Here is a 27,034-nt window from a genome sequence, read left to right as displayed (position 1 = left end):
CTTATAAATATGATAAAACTAAAGACTTCTTGGAGATATAGGATGCAGTTCTACTCTATAGGTACTTAAGATTAACATGAGATTGGGTGAAACTGTATGTGTTATTCCCCCTTTAAGTGTCATGTAGGCTACTGTAGATCCTTTTGAACGTTCTCCTGAATACGTTTGTACAATTTCTTAACTGCTTCTCAAGTAAATAAAAAAATAAAGTGACTGTGTGGAATGTCTGTTTAGAAATGCTGGTAATTCAACAGCCTTATTAAATCAATTATAGTAAAGGGGAATTATCCTGAAATGTTTCTAAAATGTTTATGTTCCAAGACAGATTGCCAGCAACAGCCACTTTAGGATGGTTTGTGGTTTGGTTTTAGTAACTCAGGAGTCCTCATAACTGAGTCTTCAAAGATTTAGAAGCTGAATTTAGTGTTAAGATGCATTGTGAAATACTCTTTAAAAGTACTTAAATCATGACACGGCCATTATTGTTATGAATTTCACCTAAATCAGGAAGTTAGGAGCTACTATTAGCCTCAAGTGTTTTGTTGAATAAGGACCTGATTCAGATTGCTAGATGATTAATCATATATTAATCATCTAGCAACTTCCATTGAGTAAATGTTTTAGGGAAGTATCTGCCTGTGCTACTGAAATACACAGCATGTATGTTGTTAAAGAGGGAGCACACTTCCTCTTTGAACTGTTGCCATCTGGTCGACGCTACAGAGCACTGAGCACCAGAACGACCAGACACAGGAACAGTTTCTTCCCTCAGGCAATCCATCTCATAAACACTTTATAATAACTGTGGAACACATTACACTATTTATATTTACAGACACATACACTTATTATCTAACACACATACCTAGTGTACACTTAAATTATTATTTTTTTTGCACATAATATACCTGTACATACATAACTGCTCATTGTAATATATCTGCCATACAATTTGTATATTGTCATTCCTTACCTACTGATTTGTATTTTTTGTATTTTTTTATTCTTTTATTGTGTGTTTTTTGTTCTGTCGCTGTCATTCTGTTGCACTGCGGAGCTTCTGTCACGAAAACAAATTCCTCGTATGTGTAAACATACCAGGCAATAAAGCTCATTCTGATTCTGATTCTGATTCTGATTCTGATTAATTCTGCAAATGTTAGTTGCTAGATGATTATTATATGATATACTGTATAGCCATAATATATGATAACAGTTCCTTAACTTTCATTACACTGACTTTCATTGATTGATATGGCAAACACTCATACAAGTCCACCACATGAAAAACACAGGTGCCTGGTTTTGCTTTCTGCTTTCTCTTTTTAATAAATGCATTTAATGTCTATCTTTTTAATAATGCATTTTGATGGCCTATCTTGTAAACTGCTTTGGATAAAAGTGCCTACTAAGTGCATGTGTTACCAGTCTTCATTTTATGAATGAAGCATTTTAATCAGTCAATTAATAACACTGCAAGGCTGTGTGCTTGCAATGCAGTGTGAGCATGTGAATGCAAGAATGACATCATTTATTGTTCAACTTCCTTTTACACAAAGTTAATTCAATTAACTTTATTAGGGAAAAAAATGACTCCTACAATAATATTATTTTCCTACATATTCTGAGTGATAAAATTACGAAAATAAACCATGAACTTTGTAAGGCTCATACTGTACATACAAGGCTTAAACATCTAACACATGGCACCTAGCAACAGGTTATCAGCTCCATTATATAAAAACAGTTCATATTCTGCACTCACAGCAGCCCCACTCTTTTTATTTATTATTTTACCGCAGCCCCACATACAAATGATAATGTTTACATTTTAATGACAAGTGAATAAAATACTAGTTATTTAGTTAGTTAGTTTGGTTTTATGTTCAGCTTCATATTAAATATATCCATGTCACCAGTGTCTCACTAGACATCAGCTGTGACTGTGAGGAGAATCACCTTGTTATTATCCATCTGATAGTTTGGGACAAAGGGCATTTCTTTTTCAGAGGTAATATGATTTTAGACTGGTTCTACTGGTTTGTGTTAGACTCTCATGAGCCTGTTTCATATACACAGTACACAGTTTACATCGTCAGCTTGTTAACAGAGGTCTTCAAGACACCAACAGCTGAACAGAAACAATACTCTAGTGTCTATAATTCAATCATTTTATAACGTCTCCTTCTTGAGTCATTATTTGATCAGAATGACAAGTTTTGTCTTGCACACACAAAATTAGATTACATTGCTGTTAACTGAACTAATGACCGAATGCTTGGATTTGAAATTACATGTAGTGACAATAGTGCAAATGCTCCACAAAAACTATGACACCAAGAATGTTTGTGTCACAGTGCTGGCCAGATAAACTGCTGAAATGAGTCTAAAACTGACCGAACCAGAAAAATGAGAACATCTGTAAAATCTTGAATCAGATCAGTGTGTGCATTATTATACACTGCATTTAAGTTTACATAATATTTAATCTGTTCTTGCACTCCTGTTGTGGCTTCAACTGTATTAGAGTTACAGAGATATTATTTTGAGTTCAGACAGTTTAATAAGAGATAATGTGTGAATGTATTTTATATTTGTAAATAAGGCTACGTTTTTTCTGAATTTGAACATTTTACAGTAATCACTTATAATAATCACTGTTATTACTGTATGATTGTAAGACTTGAGTTTTTTTTTTGATGCCACAGCTCCTTAAATCCTCTTGCAAGGAACCCATCTTCATAAAATATGACATATAAAGACTTATTTATACTGTAAAAAATAAATTGTAAAAAATGTGAAAAAATATTACTTGGCTAATCATTACTTTTCATGAACTTGACACTGTTTTTATCCACCGTTAGATTTAATGCTCGATGTGTAAATGTGAAGAAACACTCTTAAATTGGGACTCTTCTGTTTTAGTAGGCCTCTGAATTTATAGATTACAAAATGTAGTAATACAATCAAATAAAATATATTTAGCACTAAATTCAAATTTAGAGATAAAAAATATAGCTGCAAGGAGCAAAGCACACAATGTAAATGATTTAGCTGTTGACCAGCAGATTCAAAAAATTTAGCTGTTGATCTTCAGCTTCACTCAAACTGATGAAAACATGAACAAACTAAATAAATAAAACAACTAAAAAATGCTCCGGGTGTGTGTGTGTGTGTGTGTGTGTGTGTGTTCACTGCTGTGTGTGTGCACTTTGGATGGGTTAAAAGCAGAGCACGAATTCTGAGTATGGGTCACCATACTTGGCTGTATGTCACGTCACTTTCACTTTTTAAAACAAATCAACAAATCAACTTACTGATTATTTACAAGGAAAATCAATCCATTTGCTGTTCATCTGTACATTGATAAGTACAAAATTACACTATGGAGGTAAATCAGTAGCTAAACTCGAGAGGTTGGACATCTGAATGTGAGAACTTGTCATATTAACATTTGTATTTTGTAAGTTGAAATTTACACTCAGAGCTCTGATGTGAAAAGCTGAATCTTTCAATTTGCACACACAGACAATGATCAAACACCCGTGTTTTGAATTGGAAGTTGTAGATTAATAGTCACAAATGTGTAAAATGACATACACAAATGTTTACGACATATTTACTTTTGCACTTTACTTCAGTTTCGCTGCACAACGTCAAGTCGGCACTTACAACCTCTCAGATCGGCAGTACGAGTTCAAATCCTAGCGCTCTGACTTTTGCTACTCTTTTTACAGTATTCCTGTTGCAAAACTCACTTGTGCACTTGTATATGCAGATGTGAGAGCGCAGAGGCCAGGGGCGGGGCTTTGGTGCGAATGAAGACATTTTATTGGTCGATGCCTGACCAATGAACAACGCCAGCCACCGCGACATGCCAAGAAAGAAATGTGTTTTATTTAATGCATATGTATCAGTTATTTGTAAAGCACTGCAAACTATTTTCACTGAATATCCTTAGATTTTACAGGATTTTAAGACACTGCATTTATTTTGTCATTCAGGTATTATCTGGTAGACAAATAATGCAACATCTTTCATATGTATATCCCACTGCATATCGCTGTACCAGAATTGCAACATAACTCTGTTGTTTTTTATTGTTTTTATGATTTGTAAAAATAATTTAAACTTCTTCATTGGATTAAATTCCTAATTTGCTTGTCAGTAATGAACCTTTTTAAATGCAAACATAAAAAAAAAGCTTATAAAAATCGAGTGTTTTGATAATGTCTAAATGTACATAAAAAAGCAAAACCTAAAAAAATAAGCAGTTATGACCAGCAATACTGTTTTGAACAACTAGAGTAGAGCTAAATACATCTATTTATTAAACATCAATAAGGCCATCTAGTGGTTAAACAATGGCATTACATATGAATATTATCTTTCTGGACACCAAATGCCTCTAATTTGCCTCTTTGCACTGGAATTTAAAAACATTTTCTCTATTTTAACCCTAAATACTACACTTATTGTAATATAAATAATAAGCATATTAGAAATTGTTATATTTTAAATGGTCATTCATGGATCATAATTATTGCACATATTATTTAGTATCATAATCTCTTCAAATTAACTAAACACAACTGAGCTAAGTAAGAGCTATGTAAGAGCTATGTAGTACAGTTATTTTATTGGTTAAAAGTTCCACTTAAGGTGTTTGATCACGTTTGACTGCTAAGGAGTATGCGAATGCGAATATAATACTGTTTCATCTCCAGAATAAAATGCTAAGCGTAGTCAGTCAGCCATGCACAATCAATGTATATAGCTGCAAATATAGTGAAACCGCTGTCTGTCCTGATTAATCCCATTCAAATAGATTGACAGCGCGAGATGTTTAGTACTATTGACAGCTCCACATGACCGCGTGGCGGTGAGATCAAAGCATGTCACAACTGTTTCTCAGCTGCTCTGGTGCAGCGATATTACTCTGCAATATGCAGTGGGATATACATATGAAAGATGTTGCGTTATTTGTCTACTAGATAATACCTGAATGACAAAATGAATGCAGTGTCTTAAAATCATGTAAAAGCTTAGGATATACAAATAAGCCTAACTGATACATATGCATAAAATAAAACACAAATTTCTTTCTTGGCAAGTCGCGATGGCTGGCGTTGTTCATTGGTCAGGCATCGACCAATTAAATGTCTTCATTCGCACCAAAGCCCCGCCCCTGGCTCTGCGCTCTCACATCTGCATATACAAGTGCACAAGTGAGTTTTGCAACAGGAATACTGTAAAAAGAGTAGCAAAAGTCAGAGCGCTAGGATTTGAACTCGTACTGCCGATCTGAGAGGTTGTAAGTGCCGACTTGACGTTGTGCAGCGAAAACTGAAGTAAAGTGCAAAAGTAAATATGTCGTAAACATTTGTGTATGTCATTTTACACATTTGTGACTATTAATCTACAACTTCCAATTCAAAACACGGGTGTTTGATCATTGTCTGTGTGTGCAAATTGAAAGATTCAGCTTTTCACATCAGAGCTGTGAGTGTAAATTTCAACTTACAAATACAAATGTTAATATGACAAGTTCTCACATTCAGATGTCCAACCTCTCGAGTTTAGCTACTGATTTACCTCCATATTTAAACTGGCAGATGAGTTTTGTTGTACCTTTGGGCTCCATCTTGTGGCCAGAATACGAAACTAACATACAGTTTGACTTGCACAGTGACTCTGATTTCCCTGAAACAACCCTGAAAATCTTTGTATGAGATTAGATGCACTCTGCTTCCGTATCCAATTTAAAAGTGATTTTTTGTTTACTTTTAGTGTTTCAGTCCATTTATCTTTCTTCAGTACTGTGGCATCAGTTACTCAAACTTGAATCTCTACTTTGTTTCTTTTTTGTTTTTACTCAGAAAATGACTCCCCAATACAATAACTCGTTACAGTTACTGACAATAAACAGGCAAATTCATAATTAAATGTTTTCATTTCATTTAAATTGTTTGGATGTAGGTTATCAAGAATATAAATGTGAGTATTGCCATGTGGGGATTTTACTGAGGTGATTATATGATTGATTGATTATGGCTATGCTGATGATAAACAAAAACTTTCAACTACACATTGCTGCCTCAGTTTGGTCAGTTATTTCTGTTGGCAAAGAAGGGACTTCAAGAATGAAACAAACTGAGATGTTCAACAACTATTACACCTACCTCTCCGTCTCAAACCTGTAAGGTCTGCGCACTCGGTCCAGGGAAGGTATCTGGTGCTGGCTGAAGGTTTCTCTAGCTTCACTTAGCTAGAGTAATATTACAGTAAACAGATGTTAGGCTCACTCTATTTAGGTTGGGCGAACAACATCCTGTTGACCTAAACGGAAATTCCCTATAAGCCCTTAAGTAAACCATGTGGAATGCAGGTTCATAACTCTCCAAAAGGCCATTAAATGGTTCTACATCTCAAATCTAGATTGGATGAGACATGTTTTCAGAAAATACACACCAAACAATGTAAAAAGTTAGTGTCTACACTGAACCTGAAGGATACTTTAAAAATGTATAATGTATTGACATACAAGTAAAGAAATTAGCTGAATTCGCTGGGGTTTTAGCTTATTCTCCCTCGTGTCATTCTAAACCGTTATGAATTTCTTCTGTGGGGTCTATCTAATAGCTGACTGACGGTAACATTATTTACAACATTTCTGTATGCAAATGAAAAAAGCCAGCCATATGGGTTCACAACGACATAATTATGAGTATATAATGACAGCTTTATTTTTATTTTTGGGTGAATCATCTATTAACACGTATTGCCTTGATCCACGGAAGAGGTTTTTAAAGAAACAGGCAACCACAGCGGCAAAAAAAATAAATAACGACAATTAAAAAATTCACAACATTGTGCCTACATTGTGCTCGGTAATATAGTAATAAGGGTTTAGATCTTACCTAGTGTAGATTCGCATGCTGTTGTCATTCTTGAAGTGGCACCTGCAGACTAGTATCAGAAGTGATGTTAAAATCCTTACATCTAACGTTACTACTCTGAATCCTCTTATTCCGAGTTTCTGGAGAAGTGTGAAAAACCTTTGAGGAGCCTCACAAAACGGGACACAGCAATAGTTGTGTAAACCACTCACGGATGTTTGTGGAACTCTTCATTAAATACTTATATTACTGTGGTATACATAATTTGCAAAATGTATAAATATTATTTCATAATCATCGTTTATTGACAAACGTTTGCGGCTGGTAATGTACTCACACTATGGCAGAATACAGACCGGAACCTTTTATGAGCCCTGAGATTTCACAGGAAATACGTAGTCTATTGCCCGTTTCTGCAGACCAACTGCCCCCTAGTGGTCGGGAGCATTTCCGTTGTGTTGTGCACTACTGGGCCACCGTAGTATACAGTCTATGGTATAAATGGAGGTCGGAGCCAGCTCCAGATGGGTGGGACTTAAGCTCCAAGTGGGCTGTACAAACCTCCAGAGGCTTTTGATTGGTTTATTTAATGTCATGGTGGTAATGCACGCTGCAAATCACCAAAACGAAAAAGAAGAAGAAGACTACTACCAACTACCGTAGGCTTTTCAGCGCCAAGAAAGATGAGATGAAGGGGAAAGTTTGTTAAACAGTTTTTAGACTTTACAGTATCTTGGCAGTTGGTGTTTTAGTCTTGACGTAGTTAAATCGTGATTACGAGCTCATTGCATTCAATTTGAAAATGGGAGGACATTCATGTGTGATTTTTACCTAGGAAACTAATATTTACGATTATTCCGAGAGCACGTGAAGGCAGCATTAAGCAACACAGACAAATTACATCTTTACTGTGTCTTACTCTTTTTTGCTAAATATTTCTGCAAAACATTTCTAGGATCCACGCTCAGATTATGGACACTGAAGACCATAAGCAGGTATTGTGATTAATGTTACGTAAAATATGTATGTATTATAACTGCACTGATATTTAAATGATAAATTCAAACTTTTAATATAATTGGTACAGTGTTCCATAAGAACGAGTCTTAGTTAAAACTCCTAACTGATTATGCTTGACTGTAACAAGCTGGTCATTGTTTCAAAACCTGCTCTTATATTTTAAAAATGTTATTCATTTTTATTTTTACATGTAATCCAAATAATGTAATGCAACTGAAACATTTGGTTTAATTACCAAATTCTTTTTTCAACTTAATACTCATAAGAATGGATCTATGAGGGTAACTGCAGTGTCCACTACCATGCATTACATATCAACAGTATAAGGTGTAGAATTTATTTTGTCATTGTGGAAAAAACATATAAACATTAACATTGTGTAAACTTTGTGTTACAGAAAGTTCAAGTCTGGGTGACCAGAAGTTACATTTCAGTGACCTGTGACCTCTCTCTGCAAACCCAGAGGATCACTTTCCTCTAAGCTTTTTTATATGCATCAAGATGTATACTTTATTGTGTCTGAAGATTTTTGACTAAAGTGTGTGGGTGGGCGGTTGTGTGGATAAATTATGTTCATACTTTAAAGGTGGACATTTGTGAAGTGAAGTCATTTTACTTCCATCTTGGAAAGAAGGCCATTTTCTGTAAGTTAATTCAAATAACCATATTTAAAGACATGTTTTTGTCAAAATTTTTATTTTTTATTTTTTTTTGCACTTTCAATAATTTGATTTTGCTTTATTGTAAAGTTCGTTTAGGCAATAATTTGTAAGTAAAAGTATTTTAGGACATGTTTCAGATTCTGAAGCCAAAGCAAAGACCACTGTTCTTTCTTGACTCTATCTGTGGTTCTGGTTTAAATGATGCCAGATACATGCACTTGTACAGGTCTCTCAACAGTTCAGATATTCAGCAGCAGTGTGCTAGTTCTGTTTGAAACCATACTGCTCTTTTGTTGTTGTTGTTGTTGTTTTTCTCCTTAAGGAGTAAATCAATGATACTATGTCACTTTACTTTTTTTAAGGTGAAAATGTAGAGTTAGAAACTAAAGAATTTAATTTTTTAGATATGCATTGATCAATCCCTCACAACAAGAAAAGTAAAACCAATTCAAATTTCATTTCAACATCAAAACAAAATGTATTTCAGTTCTGTTTTAGGCCATACATTTTTTCTTTGTTCTGTTTATTCAAACTGTTTAAACCAAACTGTTCAATTCATTAATGTGCTTGCAAGACAGCACTGTTGTGAAATTCCTATTAGTTCTCTTTTGCCATTAATCCAGCCTGACTATACTAGCTGGATATACACTGCCTTGCAAGTACTGGTATTTCCTTAAAGAAAAATATTTATTTCTCGTCTTTGTTCTGTGTTCATATAGCCTACATATTTTTTCCCCTTCTTTTCCACCCTGTAATTGATAGAGTGCTTGTCCCAAAAAATTACTCCAGGAGTATGGTCCGAGATTGTCCTAAATGACATAACGGTGAGATGTTTCTGTAGACGTCCCACATTAACTGTGACCACAGCTGCTTTTAATTTAAAAAGTTCATAATTGCTGTGGAAAAACACACATGACTAATAATAGACACTGCAAGACAAAGGCTGTCAAATAACTCATATTATGTCAATATTTTTGCGCGTATTTGCCTTGATGGCAAGTAACTTGTTACAAGTTAAATCAGTAACATGGAAGTGTAATCAATTGCAATTTCTTGCCTATTTGATTTTTGTGTTCCTTTGAATATTGTAGAATGAACTGTATGTTGTTCTGGGAGAGAAGCTTGACTTCACTAAAGTAATTTATTTATTTTTTTTAATAAAGATTTTTGTAGCTGTATACATTTTCAATTAAATGTAATACTAATTTACTCATTTTTATTTACACAGCTGAACATGAAGAACTTAAGAAGATGGAGGTGTGCCATCCTGCTTGATAATTTATCTTTAGTGTAAGTGATTTGATAAACACCACGAGTGTGAAAGTGCATTTTAATTTTTTTTAATTATTTTTTTTTAATGTATAACTGTAGTATAACTGTACTTTAGTTACTGTTAACTTGTCAACAGTGAATTATTTTAGAATGTCACTGGACTGAATGTTTAGTGACTAATGACACTTCATTTCAGTAAAAATGTAATCCGTAGCCTTGTGAAAGCAGCAGCTAAGTGTTCCAATGATGATAAAAATCATCAGGTTGAAACGCTTGTATTGTCAACCTCAGGTACCTTAAATATCTGTTCTACAGGACAGTTTGGGGTTGGCCAGATTTTGTAATGGTTTGATGCTCACCAAGCCTTCATTTATTTGTTCAGAAATGCAGTAGAAACAGTAAAATCGTAAATTGTAATCATATTTTACAATAACTCTTTTCTATTTATATATTTTAATGCAATTTACTTTTGTAATGGCAAAGCTGAATTTTCAGCATATAGTCTTTAGTGTCACATGATCCTTCAGAAATCATTCTGATATGCTGATTTGATGCTCAAGAAACTTTGATCAAAACAGTGGCTGCTTCATATTTACACATTTTATATTTTCATATTTTGGTGGTAGATAAACTCTAACTTATAGTCTAGTTCTGGCATTTAAAAGGAACACATAAAAAAGAAAAAGGGGAAAAAAAGTATCATTTATTTGGCCTCATGCCATCTCTTGGGGCTTAAACGTCACAATTCACTTGCATGGCATGGACCTACAGAGCTGAGAAATTGTTCTTGAAACTTTTGTATCTGTTTGGCATGAGGGAAGTAAATGAAGAGACCATTTTCATTTTTGGGTCAGCTATTACTTTAATGGCAGAAGTACAGATATGCTTAATGTGCTTCTTGTGTATCTACCAGGTTATGCTGGGAAGGGCAGACGAGACGAGCTCCGTGGATCTATTTAGAAGACTTCCATCCAGGATTTTGCAGTGTCTCATGCATGCAAGCCAAATATGCTAATTAGTGGTTAAAATATACAAAGAGAACGCATTATACCATTCATCAGTATGGACTACAGAAATGTTGAATTGTTCTCTGAGTGACTTGTAAATGATTTAATTACTGCGAGTGGTGTGGAGTGTTACCTGTGATTGAGTTGGAGATCAAAACAAAGGAGATGGAGAAAGGAGTGTCTTAAGTTGGACCGTGGTACCATTAATATTTTCCTCTTCAGTCTGGGATTGTTTTTTATTTTTTTTTTTAGTTAATGCTTGTATTACTTTTTTTTTTTTTTTTTTTATTAAATGTTTATTTGTTAAATTGACTTCCATGTGTGGCCTCCCCTTTGTAATGTTGCTTCTTCTAGAGCCAGGTGGTTGTAACAATCTAAACAAAATAATTCACTCTCAGATTTCAAACTTGCATTAAATTGTTTAACATGTGAGGAAGAATGTTTATTCTGCCATTCACTTTCATTAAAAGACAATGCAAAGGGGGGAAAACATACAATAGAGGTGGGTGGTGATTACATTTGAATTTTTACATTACAGCAAACATTTTTTATTGCTCTAAATTACACATACATTCTCTATACACACACAAAAATAAAAAAAAAATAAAAAAAAATACACTAGAGTTTACACATCTCACAAAAAAATATTACAACACAACCTCTTTAAAAAAAAAAAATTAAACAACAACAAAAAAAAACATTAATTCTGTTTTTCATAAGTATCGCTACTTCCTGCCATCCTCTTGCGGCTTTACCCCGGCAATGACGTGATGTGAGAGTTCCGCTTAAACCCCGCTCATTTGGGGCAAAAGCTCCTCCCTCTTGGATGCCTCCAGGCTGCAGCGATATATACTTGAGCTTCGGGGCTTCTGTGATGAACAGTAAGTTTAATTCTTGACTTTATGTTTGTATTACAGGATGGTTATGAATACTGCTGAAACCATATATACATTTACGTTGCCAATATATCTATGGCTGAAACTATTGCCTGTAATAATGTCGTTGGTGTTTCGCGATCTTTATGATTATTACTTCATCTCATGAAGCGCAGGTGTTGCCAGCATCGCTGCTTATCTTGCTAATATTGGCAATATTTCCCTTAAATATATTTATGATTCTGTATAATATCCTACAGTTGTTATACTTTAATTTAATAATGATGACGTTGTATAATGTACCTTAAGGTGTTTATGTTTCTTTATGTTCTGTAGAGTAATTATTAGTCTGCAAACCGCGTTTTAAGAAAGTTGTTGATATTGTTTAATTTGAAATGCGACTTTCACGATAACAGTATGTAGACATTTCGTTTATTTATTTCTGTTTTATTGTTTATTTCAGAAACTACCTCCAATGCATAATCAGTAAGTGAATATACTATTTAAAAAAAAATTAAAGAAAAAATAACCAAAACTCCAAAAAATACTACTTCCTGATCAGACTACCACGGAAGTAGTTAACACAGAGAGGCGTTAACGGAAGTGAATTCAGCTTGGAAATCCCCAGCAGCATAAAAAGAGGTAAAATGTTAAACCACTTACTGACCACTGATTTCACAAGACTTCATCACATATAATGAATGGTTATGCTCTAATTATTCTTGACATTTCATCTGAACATCAGTTTTTCTGAATTATATTCTGTTAGAGCAGTTTTGAGATGATGGTGTATTTTTGTCTTTAGATAATGATCTGTTATTAGATTTAGATGATTAGTGTAAAACATTTTTTATTTTGGAATCACACATTAAAGTGAGATGAGGTAAGATGCTATGGGATGAAATTAGACTCAAAATGATTAATAGATGCACGCAAAATTATCCATGTACTGCTTACATTTTATACATGTATCCTACTAACCACAAACAAATGCCTTTCAATTTGAGTCTGTGGAATTCAGGATTAAATGATTGTGCAGTGATTTACAGACATGTTTGTGAATAAAAATGTTCTGTTCTGCATTAATATATCATAAATTGCTCATTCAAGAAGGAATCCGTGCATATGTGGATCAGGTATCACGCGTGCATTAATTGACGTCTAGTTCGAGTCGATCTTGTTCGGTCCATTTAGATTTTGAGACTTCATTTTCGCAGTTTACAGCATTTCACATCCCACACACACACACTACTACCAATGAACAAGGCCCAGTGCAGTTCATGAACGTGTACACGATTTGAAAAATTAGCAAATGTGCATCACTACACTGAAACAAACTCTTTTCACCCTGTGTCTGCAGAGTTAAGAATTACTTTAATGTGCAGCATTTTGTTCAAATAGAGACATATTTGTGAATACAAATGTTATAGATTGTATTAAATTATCATAATTTGTGCATGTAGCAATTAAAATGTGCATTTGTGGATCAGGCGACGCGCGTGCATTCATTCACGTCTCTTCTGAGTCAATTCTATTTGATTCATTTTAATTTTGATTCATTCTGCCCGAAAGTGGGCTAATGGATTTTCTGCTTCTTTGTCTCTGGATCCAAACCCTCATACTGCTCAGGTCCTTCTAGAAGAGGGCATGGATCATCTTCTCTGAGCATGGCAAGCTCTTCAGCTTCCTCTTTTAGTCATTTTTTTCCTTTCTCAAGTGTTTCTTCAGACGCGAAGGCACGGGCCTTGTATCTGGGATCAAGGAGTGTTGCTAGGACAAGAATTTTTGTCTCCTCTGCCTTGGAGAACCACTTTGTCAGACTATCAAGCATGGTCTTGTGCGAAGTTTTGATGCCTGCTGAGGATGGACACTCTTTCCACAGAATCAGATTCAGAACAGACACACTGGGGATAATGCATGCTGCTGAAGACTCAGAGTGGCTCCTCTTCATTGTGACTTCTTTGATTGGAACCAGTGTGTAAATCAGGTTGCAGACAATGTCCCACTGTGTGGCAGATAAGCAGCTGATGTGGCCGTGATCACCAGCGTACACATTCAGTGCCTGTCTCTGTTCATACATTCGTTGAAGCATGTGATGCGTTGAGTTCCAGTGAGTTGGGACAGCCTGGATGATGCTGTGCATTGGCACACCCACCTCCTCCTGTATGGCTCTTGTAGCCTCTATTTTGCCTATACCGAATGGCCAAAGTGAGTTGCACAGCTTTTCAATATGGCAGTCATGTCCAGAACAGCTCTCTGACTAGATAGGCCCTCATTTAAAAAGAGCTGAAGGGTGTGAGCAGTGCAGCTTATATCAGGAAGTTCAGCCAGCCTCATTCCTTTTACCATGTACAGGGCTCCAGACTGCGACCAAATGGTCGCATTTTGCGACCAAAATTTGAGAGTGTGCGACTGAATTTTACATCCAGTCGCACATGTGCGACCAATAAATTTGCCTCCCCCACCCTCCGTATTTTTTTTTATACATTAAACGTGGAAGGGGCACGTCAATGATCAATGAAATGAGCAATGAAATAATCAATGAGACGCGAGCGCACACGCACGCAAACACACACACACACACACACACACACACTCGCACACATACTCATGAGACGCGAGCACACACTCGCGTCTCATTGAGTGATGCCTGTCTGTGAGGCGGCCAATGCGTGTGAGAAGAATAGGGAATGGCCACTGTAAGTGGCTTAAATGTGTGGAGGGGGAGGGGCCTAGAGATAATCGAGCGTGCGTAAACTGTGGGAAGGAAACGGAGACAAATATCATCACAACCTGATATGTGCGTGCGTCTGAGCTATGAGCAAGAGAACTATTGATTCGTTCTTCCGACCTGCGGCTAGTGCACCAGTGCCAGAGTCTACAGTGTCACCGTCGGATGATGATGCAGAGTCAGAGGTTGGTGTGGCGAAAAAAGCCCGCACTCACCATTTTCGAAAAGACTGGCTGAAAAAATTCAGCTGGTTGAGATACTAAAGCAATCGAACTATATGAACTGCGAATACTGCAGCAGCTACTCCAGAACCGCGTTACTCTTCACCAAATACAAAAGCCAACTCGACCTTCAAAGGAAGAATGGCTTAAAACTTAACAAATCATACAACAACGATACAGCATGCGCACAATTCGTTGGAGTAATTGTGGATACTCTGAAGGAGAAGACTTATACACGAAAATCAAAATCTCTGTTACTAAGCACTTTTTTTTTATTCTGAATGTATGGTGTTTTGTTTACTATTTGTACTGTCATGACAGCGATGGTGCTGTCAGTTTACCTTGTTGTTGCATCTTCGAAGTGCAGAATAAAATGTGACACTGAATTTGAAACAGCACATTGTAATTTCTGCATCTATTATTAAAGTATTTATTAGTAATACAGTGGAAATTAGTAGATTTGGTTAGCATTTTGATTTACGGTGTGCGCCCCTAAATTTTCTGGTTGTGCCCCTAAAATTTTCAGTTGGGGGCCACTGTGCTCCTAGTGAAAAAAGTTAGTCTGGAGCCCTGATGTATGCTCTCCCATCTCTTAAGACAGGGACAACACATTCTGTTGAGATATCCAAGTCTCCTAACATGTAAAGGAAGGTTTCTTGAATATAATGGCGTGGTATGACTCGGCACGGCTCAGTGCAGTACGGCACAGCTCGACTTGGCCAGTTTGCGTTTCCACTGCAGTCTAGTGCCTCTTCAAAGTGGGCGGGATTATTCACATGTCGTTATTGTTGCGCTGCCTCTACTGCCGCGACTTGTGAAAAACTTTTTCATTCCGCGTCGCCCCATCAAGCTCTCGCTGGATCCACTCCTCTGCTATCAACGAGAAGAACGTCTGTACTTCATCAACAGACAACGAAACAGCCATTTTTTGGATGTGAAAAAAAGGTACGCTTGTTTAAAACAATTGCATTCGATCCTTCACTGGCTGTCCTGATTTAAATCTAATGGTTCTGTTGTGTTTGTGTCGCAAGTTCAGTGACACAGGTAGTGATGATTCTCTCCGGCCAATCCGTGATCAGCAGAGTTTACATGTCACGATTTGGTAATGGTACGTTTCACTTGGAACTTCAACCGAGATGGTACTAAAAAAGTACCAGGTACTGAACCCAGTGGAAAACCTTCCAAAAGTGAACCATACCGAACCATGCCTTACCGTTGCAGTGGAAAAGCGTCATAGCTGGCTGAGTGTGATCCAGTCATAGGCTTGACATTGAGCACCACTTGCCTTCTCGACCAGTCCTCAGAAATGAAATGCCCAGTTAGGATCATCAGGGACTCTGTAGCTCCAGACCAACATTCAGGTGTGAATGTCATAAATGGGGCCTTGTCCTTCATCAGTTCACTTTTGATTTTTGTCAAAACCCTGGAGTAGGTTTTATCTAGCATCTTTGTTCTGTAGAACTTCTCGTTTTTAATTCTGTACCTGGGTTCCATAAGGGACATAAGTCTCTTAAATCCAACATCTGAAACCACAGAAATTGGTTGGTTGTCAATGGCAGTAATTTCAATGATAGCTGCATCAATTTTGAGAGATCTTGGATCTGTGTTCTTCCACCCTGTCTTGCTTTCAAAAAGTTGAGACACTGATGGCTGAGAAGGATCTTTCTTGTCCCTTTTTTTCTTTGCTTCTTCACTGACTTCTGGATGGATGTGCTTTAGATGAAGACCACATGTTTTAGTATTTTACTTGTAGATGTTGATCCCCCATGCTGATTATTTTGTCACAGGTATTACACTGTGCTTTCCCTGGTGATTTCCCTGGTAAAATACTCCCACACTGGTACTTTCTTCATAGCCTTTGCCATCTAAATAAGGTCAACATTAAAATATTGAAGGTCAAATGTGTTTTTCTTTAGCTATAGCCTAGAAACACTTTGCAAGTCCAGTTTGTTAACAAGAATGTATTAGCTAGCTTACATGAACTGTGCATTATGCAATATACATTTTTAACAGCATGTATTAATATTTGAGCAATACAGTTGTACCTCATTCATAGCAATAAAGTTAACATAAAATGACGATTAACTTAATTTAAAAATGTATTAGTAAATGTTGAAATAAACAAACAATAAACAATACTTCTAAAGCATTTATTAACTTCAGTTAAAGTTATAAATGGAATTTTACTGAAAAACGTTAACCTTTTCACATAAATCCAAAGTCATGCCTAAAGTGGCCATTTTTAATGTCTCCACAAAGGCCAAGAGTATTAAATAAATGTTGCATAATTACATAAATGTATATTATATGTACAGTCTCGCACTTCATTTACTTCTATTTTAGGAGACTTCAATATTACCTAATGAAAATAGCAAAATGTGTGATGATAAGAAGAACTGAAATCAGATGCATTTCTAATTTGTGTTTCTGTCGGCTGCATGAGTAGCATGTAATTTGCTCTCTATAGTCACAGGCTTTAAATTTGCAACTTCACTGGCTAACGAATGTGACCAGCTGGGTATGAACTAATGCAAATTTATGGTAACAATCAGGACATTAAACATTTGGGACGGAATTGTGTGTATTTTTGCCACATTAATTTAACCGCTTGAGGTACTGCTAATGTTAGCATCCTCTCAGCATTGTCTGCAAACATACTGCTGTTTTTTCTCCAATGCAGCATCTAGTCTACAAGTCAGTTACTTTATATTTACATGAAAACATGTACTGGAGTGTACTGTATACATACCTTTTCGCTGTTTGTGTTTTAAACATGCATATGAAATGCCAGCACTGTCCGTGCACTGCGTTCTCTCCATGCAGCGTGCAGTATCACGTGTCTAAACAAATGCATGTGTTTTCAGTGATTTTTGCCTCTAGAGGCTCTGGCCATAGATATGTTTGCTCTCGCACTGTATAATGATAACGGACCCCTCACAGCCGCTCCAGCAGCGGCTGCAACCCGGAATAACTATCGGCGTTGATGTTTGCCGATAACCGGTAGTTTTGGAATCAACTATCGGTGCCGATTAATCGGCAAAATCGATACATCGGTCGATAACTGGAGTAATGATGTTGAAAATAGCATCACAGAAATAAATTTTATTTTAAAAGATAGAAAACCGTTATTTAATTTTTTTTTCACATTTTTTTTCTGTATTTTTGATCAGATAAATGCAGCCTTGATGAGCAGAAGAAACTTCTTTAAAATACAATAAAAATCCTACTGATCTCAAACATGAGCAGTGTATATATAAAATAAAAAATATATACATATATGTTTGTAAAATGGCACAGCTTTTTAAATATCTGAAAGTACTACATTCTTAATATCAGTCAGTCAAGCAATATATTTGATAATAAAGAATTAATTATTGATAGAACGTTAGTAATTAGAATTAAAACCATGTATAAATGCACATTAGTCATTTTAACTGAACTTAGGACTAGAGGTGCTTCTTTTTTGGTCATTCAGTGTTTCTGTAAAAAAATGGGGGGAAACTAACAATAATACTGATAAGATAATAATAATAATAATAATAATACTTAGAATTCTACTAATAAGAACAATATAATCACACTAAGGATTAATGAGCTGCTGGATTCAAGAATATTAATCAGTTCTTGTGCGTTCGCTCGAAATGATTTGCTGAAATCAAAACAGGGACAATAATAGGGGAGCGCCAGCCAATGAGATTGTCATTTGTGCATTAGTCCCGCCCACTACCGGAAAACTCGGCAGTTCTTAAAAGCTGAAGAATTCTAAAGGAACTCTCATATTGACAGAAAAATACAACAAAGAATATTGTTTACATATAGTGTGTCAATTCTGCATGTTATGCAAGACTCTCTCTCTCTTTTGCGTGTGTGTGAGACAAAGCGACCGTGAGTTGTGCATCTTCACACTAGAGTTTACAGTACCTTAAATACAGGTGCGCTGCGCATACATTGAGAAGAACTGAGATATAACAAAACGCTTAACAGAGAGAGAAACTCTGAAGCGCTCAGTCAGAGTGTTCGGCGAGTGAAAATACATATCAAAAAAAATAATAATCATCAAACAAACAAAACACCGACTAAAAAAATCTGAGAATTTATTAGCCATTGGCTAATATTAGACATCATTTAGTCGCCCAGAGTGAAGATTTAGTCACATATGCAATTCATATACTAACAAAACAAATGCTTGACGAATCTAGTGAGTCAATAATTCAATAACTCTTTCATAAAAACTTGCTTTGTTCCTTAATGAATCAGCTGTTTGAATGAATCAATTGAATGAATGATTTAGTAACAATGACAGTGACTTGCTGCCACTTACTGGCGGCTTTAGTTTTCATTTCAGTTATTTAAATGTATTATTTCTATATTCGAACTTTATATTTAAAACTTTAATCTCATAACATTGTTATTATGAATTTAAATGCATTCATGCCATTAAACAGTGTGTAAATATGCCTAAATGCCACTTTTGTGTTCTTCTGTCTGAACTTTTGTCCTTGAAAGCACCTAGGTTTCTAGCGTATTTACTAGATATGCACCAAAATATATATATAAAAAAATCTTGGCTGAAGCTGAAACCGAACAAAATGAAACTCTGGACCGAAGGCTGAATACCAAACATGGTTTTAGTTCTGTCTCGCATTTCCGAGCGGTTTACCTGTGTTTTTTCCTTCTGTGTCTCATCTTGGATTGTTTATACCGACTCTGATTCTCTGCTGCCTGCCCCGACCTCTGCTTGTTACTGTTACTGATTCTGGATCTCCCTGACATACCTGACGCCGTTCCTGATTACTGCCTGTCCGACCATTCTCTTAATAAAGTTCTGCATATGGATCCGAACGTCTCTGACTCCTCGTAACACAAATGACTAAGAACTTTGGAAGATGTTTGTTGCAACTATCACATTGTCACATCCATGCCTTGTAAAAATTCATCTGACGAGTAACACTGTTTCAGTGCAGATTTTCCTCACTTTGCTCTCTGATCCCTGCTAAGAGCTCGTGCAGCTCTCAGAACACATGCAATCCATGTGTGTATTAGAAAACATAACATCCTGCAGTTTATTTACTAATTGTTTAAAGGGTCATGAAACCCCAGACTAACCCGGACAAAATTAAAACAAAAATCACAATTCAAAAAAAATAATAATTCAAACAAAATTACATATAGGCAAGGCAAGTTTATTTATATAGCACATTTCATACACAATGGTAATTCAAAGTGCTTTACATAAGAGAAAGTAAAATAATCATGAAAAAATAATCACAAAAGTAAAACAAGGAATTTAAAAACTTTGAAAATGATTTAAACATTGATTTAAAATGAATTTAAAACTAAATTGCTAGGGACAATTTAGTAATTACTGGATTTTGGTAGGGACATGTCCCTAGCTTCCTACGAAATTCTATACTCCCTTGGATTATAAAGATTTATATAATAAATCTGAAAGGTCATTTTAGTTCTTTTAGCAGAAAGGCTGGATTAAAATAAAAAGTAGTAGGAAGTTGTTGTTCCAGTTCTGTGGGGGAAATGAAATCTGTGTTCTGCAGAAAGTGTGGGCGTTATATGTGGGGAAACAAGTCCATAGCTACTGTTTTGCAATTTTTGTGAGTTTCTTATTTTGCATTCTTATTCATTGCAATGGTGTAGTCTAGTTTTTGTAGTGAGTATACTGTGATTTTCCCTCCCAGCCTCTGCTTATGCTTATGTTTTATCAACATTTATTATAAGCAACACAAGACATTAACAGCCAATGACATTTACAGTAGGGGAGACTGGACTGATTCTCTACTATTTAATGTTAATCATCTAACTCACTCAGCAAGATAAGAGCTACATTTATCCTTAGATGTTATATGAATATGGTCCCTGGAGCACAGGTTTTATCTGCTGGAATTTTTCAATACACATTTAGTGCCTGTTTTAAACTCTTTAGCCTGACTTTCATTCCACAAGGCTGGCCAGTAGTTCTCATCTCTCTCATCATCTGAAACAAGGAGATATTTAACATTGTATTCAGTTTACTGCGGTACACAGACACACACACACACACACACAGAATATATGTTATCTCTCCCCTTCTACCACATACATTGATCCACCACACTAACATTAGTGAAATTATTAGCTAGTTATAGGGATGTGTCGGTACTAGTATCGGTACCGAACGGTTCCCGGGCAAATTACAAGTGGAAGTGATCATCCCTATCCCCTTGGAGTGGAGACTTTGGAGTTAGCAGGGCACTTGCGTGCAATTAAATAGTCGTTAGGAATGCACTTGGCAAAAGGAGCGACATTATTTCCTCATTATCTTCAGCTGGGATGTTACCGTGACAATGCAGCACATGTCCGTCAGCAGATTCACTGATGGACACCGACATAAAAACAATATGCATTTTATATTTGAAAAAGTTTTATATAAATTCGTTTTTATATATTATATAGCATATTTTAACAACTTTTTTTAAAATATAAAATGTATGTTTATTTGCAACAGTTATGCTTACAACAGTAAAAAGACATTTATGACAGTAAAACAGCGACATCTGCTGTTGACGGACACGTGCTGCGTTGTTATGGGAACATCCCAGCTGAAGATAATGAGGAAATGTTGTCGCTCCTTTTGCCAAGTGCATTCCTAACGACTATTTAATTGCACGCAAGTGCCCTGCTCACTCCAAAGTCCCCACTCCAAGGGGATAGGGATGATCACTTCCACTTGTAATTTGCCCAGGAACCGTTCGGTACCGATACTAGTACCGACACATCCCTAGCTAGTTATGTTGGTTCGAAAACTATTATACTATTTAAAGGTTTTATTAGTCTTGGACCGGATCTCTAGTTTGTTGTTCCCTTTCAAGGGAACTTCGAACTGCGTCCTCTAGGGGTCGCTATGGGGGGAACACCTCGTCGTGACCCGTGTCTGAAGCATACAATGAAAAAACACTGAGTTGGCCGGCGACAGCCTCTGACGTCACTACCGGTCCGACTATAAAACAGGCACCGGGAAAACACGTCATTCTCTTCTTCGTTTTCACTGACTGTTTTGTTTGAAGCGTGCATCTGAAAGAACCGGTAAGAGCGCTCTTTCTCTGTCTATCATGGTGACTACTAGCAAGCGTTTAGGCAATGTGTGCATCCTTGTCTGCGTTATTTGACACCCGATGACACACACGATCTTTGCGTCATTTGTTTGGGTAAAGAACACGCACACGATGTCTTTGAGGAGGCAATCTGCGTGCATTGCGAGTGTTTTTTCAAGGAAAAAGCTCCGCTCTCGTTCGTCTCTCTTTCCGAGGAAAAAAAAAAGGCAGCCATCTGCTTCCCGCAGTTCAGGACCTGCCACTGCTGAAGCATGGAGGAGAATGAGCTTGCGAGAATTTCAGGTGGATCTGTCTGAATGGTTTAAAGAGGGACTTTCCCTTTCGCGCTCATAATGGCGGCGGACGAGAGAGCCTCGGGAGGATGATGTTATATCTTTAACACTTTCTGATACTGAGGTTAGTGCTCTGCTGGGTTTTTACCCAGGAAAAGCAGGAGATATTTGAGGATGGTGAAGAAGCTGAGCCTTCTCAATTCTCCTGCCCTGTGTATGTAGAGCTGTTGGAGTTTATGGATTGCGCCTCGATGAGCGTTATCTTTCCGACTATAGCCCTCCAGCTCAGATAAGCCTTCCATTTCTGCCTGATCTCCATACAGAGATCGAAAGGAAATGAAAGAGGCCGTTTTCTTCTCGCATCCATCGGTTTCGGCATAAGAGTTTTGCCGACATCGAGGCGATGCGCGACAACGGCTATGAGAGGATGCCCCCTGTAGAAAGAGCTTTCATTCTGCAGGGGAGACATCCTCTCTTAATTTCCCTCCTTGCCATCTAAGCCCCTTCAAGAAATACATCTCGCTTAAATGGCAAGGCATACGCAGCAGCAGGTCAGGCTGTGGCTTTATTACAAAATAAATGCTTCAAACATATCAGACTGATCTGCTAAGAGACCTGGATAGAGGCGAAGGCCTTTTTCCTGATCAGGTAGCCGAGCTGCGCCGCACCACAGGCCTCTCTCCGGGCTACCAAGCAGGCCGCCTCTGCCAAGCGCAGGAATATGGCGGCCATGGTGGTGGTGGAGAGACTTCTGTGGATGAACCTGGCAGACGTCGGGAAGAAAGATAAGGCTTTCTTCTCGATGCTCAGGTTTCGCCTTCTGAACTTTTCGGTATTTCCGTTGAGTCGGTGATCGAGAAGTTCGGGGAGACGAAGGCGCACTCTGCTGCTTTCAGATCCTTCGTTCCACGAAGGTCCAGGTCTGAGTCCGAACAACATAGGGGTCCTGGCCTGTCTCGATCTGAGGATCAAAGACGGGCACAGAAGGCTTGTGTCGCGACTCGCGCTCCTCCCCCACCTGCGGGCAGGGTTAAGAGGAATTGTGGGTCACAAGGGGGTAAGCAGAACCTAAGGGATGTGATCCAGACGAGGCAGCGTTCTCGTCTGAGTTAGAGTGATACTGAGGTATCTACTCGTTCCCTTTAGGGATTTTTAACTTCTGCTTTTATCCTCCCCTTCCTAATTTCCTGTAACCACCAGCTCTCCACCTGATCGAGGTAAGGTGGAAACCTCTAACGCATAACAGTCTCCTATGCTGGACCTATAATGTTTTTGGCTGGTTCTATGTTCATAGCAACCACCTTACTGATGGTCCGGGACTAAAAGGAGGCGCCCCTTGAGCGGGGGCTCCAGCGCAAGAGGGTGGGAGTATAAAAATAACCCTTTCTGTATATACTTATGTGTAAATTGCTGGTGGTTATGTGTCTACTAATAAACTCTGTGAGTTTCCTTTGCAGTGCTCAGTTACAGTGTTTACTAAACACTTGTCAGCGCTATACAAATAAACTTGAATTGAATTGAATTGAAATGTCAGCACCAGCCATCCAGCTTCATGTTCCGGTATTAGGCGGCTGTGGGAGCCTCCTTGATCATCAGGCCTGGCACAGCACTGCAGGGAATTTCATGGATGTCCAGCCAGGTCACCCTGAGGGGTCTCCTGGCCGCTTAGGTGCTGTCGCATCCAGCGGGAAGTGAAGGTGGCAGTTACAGAAGTCTTCTTGTATATGCTGCCTCAGGTGATGCTTAGGAACCTTTAGGTACACACGCTAAGCTCTGTGTACTTTCTGAAAACCACATGGTGGTCAGTGTGCACGTGAACACTTTGCACACTTTCTAAAAATCCACATATTGGTAAGTGTGCACGCAAGACTCTGCACACTTTCTGAAATCCTGTATGGTAAGGGTTACGCGCTCCGCCTCGTTCCCTTTCTTGAGATGATTAGACCTTGGTTCCTTGGGCTCCATTCAGCCAGTGTGTATTCGTTTATACACTTCAAGCATCGCTTCCCTCAACATGAGGGGCTATTCGGGCGATTCTCATGGTAGTTTAGCAGCGCTCCCCTTTTCCAAAAAGGGTCGCCTATGAGCGTGCTACTCTGGATTCAGGAGTTCTCCTCTCATATGAGACTGAGTTCACTGTTTTTCCCAGAGCGCTCCAGCATTATTTCCACAGATCGAGTTGATGACTCTCAAACATACTGTTTTGAGATGCACCATTCCATCTATGAGCTGCTCTATCAGAGTGCCACGAGAGCCCTTCTTTAGAACAATTATTTGAAAATCCATGCTATGGTAAGTGTGCACGTGAAGTCTTTGCACACTTTCTGAAATCCACACTGTGGTAAGTTCGCACGCTAGTACTCTGCGTTCTTTCTAAAATCCTATATGGTGAGGGCTTCGCGCGGTTTCTTCGTGCCCTTTCTTGAGTTTGTAAAAGCCCCGTTCATCTTGGGCACCACTCCACCCATGTATCCTCGGATACCTATCTAAACAGGGTGTTGCTACTGGAGATCTGTTGAGACAGCTCCTTCAGCAAGCTTTTGGGGAAGCAAGCTGTAGCCCCTGTGTGACAGGCAAGACTTAGTATAAAATGCTAGGTTCCTAGCCGTATCCCTTTAATGGAATCTTTCCTGATTCCAAGCCTTTAGCTCTACCACCGGGCCAAGGCCCTAACAATTAAGTTGGGTATGTAGCTTAGGCCTTTGGCCGTAAGGGGTATTGTCACAGACAGCCTTCTAAACGTCCCAGGGGCAACTCCCATTGAAATAAGGGAACCATGGTTACATTCGTAACCTGAGACATTTTATCTTTTCTAACTGATTGGACGTACAGTTTTCGAATTAATTATCAATAATCAAAAATTTTGCATAGACTTACATTGACTGAGCAAATATTGCCCCCTACAGAGGACAATTGCAGTCCACTAGAGGGAGCCACAGGATAAGAAATCTTTCAACTGCCCTCATTTACTTTCCTTTTTAATCTGTTAAATTTACAAATAAATGCTTATTTTTCCTTTATGCTGGCAAACAAAGCTAACATATCTGTTCGTTATCAGGTCAGATTTCTAGAATAATGACTGTCTGATGTCCAGAGGCCAATATGAAAGACATGAAATGACAATGCTGCATCCTCACAAAAAATAATCATTTGTGTGTTTTTAATTAAAACATTCAAGTGATTTTACATCATTTAAGCACAAGATCAGATGAAATAACTCAATTCAGTGCTTGCGAGCTCTGTGTTGTGTAACACAGAACCCCGATGCGCGTTCACTTTCGCTTCTTCTGCCGCTTCATGTCGAGATACATGATATCATGGCGAATATCATCAAAACAGTTGTGTATTACTCAAGTGAACAAACTGTTGAAATAAATAGGATGGATCATTGGATTATTAAAGTAACTGCATTTATCAGCTGCTGGCTGTATTTAATGTGCTGCTGTTACGTTAATGATAACATATATGCTACACTTACTTACTTACCTAATGCTTTTATCACGGTATACAGTATTATCACGGTATTGAAATTTAGTTGCAAAAAATTGTTTTCATAATACAGTGTAAGATGTTTAATAACTGTTGTCTTATAACAAAAACTGAACGTTTATCATCAAAATATTTACACAGATTTAAGTGCAAAAGAATTATAAAGACCAATAGGTATCACTTTACAATTAGATCTCATTAGTTAACCTTAGTTAATGCATTAACATTCACAACAAGCATTAGCTACATTTGCTGCAGAAGTTATTATCCTTCTAAAAAATACAACTCTTAGTTATTTAAACAACATCTTAAATATTGGAATTACCTGAGATTAATTAATATTTAGAAGAATTTTTCATTGGCAGTTTGTCAACTAATGAATTGACTAATGTTAACTAATGAAGCCCTAATGTAAAGTGTGAATGAGCGATAAAGAATCAAAACACTTTCAAACACTATCTAGGGCATGTTAATCGAGATTAAAATGTAAAAAATGTTGAAAATGAATAGCCTATTATTCTAAATATTTAAGTATTTGGCGCTGTGATGAACACCCATAGAGGATACACAAATCTGAATGGCTTAAATAATTTAAATACATTTCAGAAACAGGAAGTAGTACAGCTGCTGTGTTAACAGGGTTTCCAGGGTAATGGCTGCATTTCTGCTGTTCAGCGCCACCTGCTGTCAGAGAGTGAATGAGCTTCCAGAGCGTCTCTCACGCTCCGCCACACGCTTTTCATCTGTGCTTGTTTACATCAGAGTCCACGTCTTTGACGCAGCATACAGCAGTGTTGTGCATTGTGACCAGCTGATGGGAAATGTATTCTTAAAATGCATTCACAATTCTGTATAATTTGTACAACTCTGTATTTTGAAGTGCCCACAATAACAATATTGTGCATGTTCATTGTCATGATATACTGCTTTACCGAATACCAGCACATGTCTAGTTATGATAGCATCTAGCTATGGTGGTCACACCAGATACTGACTGGTGTGTAAACTGTGCAAATGTCTTGCTTTGGTCTACACTGGAAGTATTCCATTAACTCTGCTGAACTACATTTACTAAAACTAAAACTGAAACTATATAAAAACTAAATCGAAATTTCTTCACAAAATAAAAAACTAAACTAAACCTAACAAAGCCATTAATGAAACTTAACTGAAACTAAACTGAAATTATAGGAAATTTGAAAATGATATTAAATAAAAACTAATTTAAAAATTCACATTAATGCAACAAATAAATTACTACTAGAGCATGAAATTGTTTATAAAAGCACATATTTCGTCATTGATCTAGTCACTTGATTTTGCTCTTAAAATGCACCAGATTCATGTGTTTAAATTTAAAATGAATACAATTTTCCTTAAGGGGGCAAACCCCTAGAACCCCCAGAGTAGTGGTCACCAACGTGGTGCCCGCATGGAGTCTCTGAGTCGCCCGCCAAGCACGTTCTATAAATAGCCTAAA

The 27,034-nt window shown here is 37.4% G+C and overlaps 1 protein-coding gene across 1 annotated transcript in view; it reads left to right on the top strand.

Moving 5' to 3' along the window:
• The first annotated feature begins 12,310 nt into the window (after window positions 1-12,310).
• The window catches only part of LOC109062380 (tumor necrosis factor receptor superfamily member 14-like), a 31,626-nt gene continuing 16,902 nt past the window's right edge, over window positions 12,311-27,034 (top strand). Inside the window, exon 1 of the mRNA XM_042748498.1 lies at window positions 12,311-12,377. The gene's annotated coding sequence lies outside the window, so the exon portion shown is untranslated. The remainder of the gene's footprint in view (window positions 12,378-27,034) is intronic.

Source organism: Cyprinus carpio, chromosome B21 (genome assembly GCF_018340385.1).
Source record: "Cyprinus carpio isolate SPL01 chromosome B21, ASM1834038v1, whole genome shotgun sequence".
Classification (NCBI taxonomy): Eukaryota; Metazoa; Chordata; class Actinopteri; order Cypriniformes; family Cyprinidae; genus Cyprinus; species Cyprinus carpio.
Note: the sequence above shows the minus strand (reverse complement) of the source record. Positions and strands in the feature narration are given on the sequence as shown.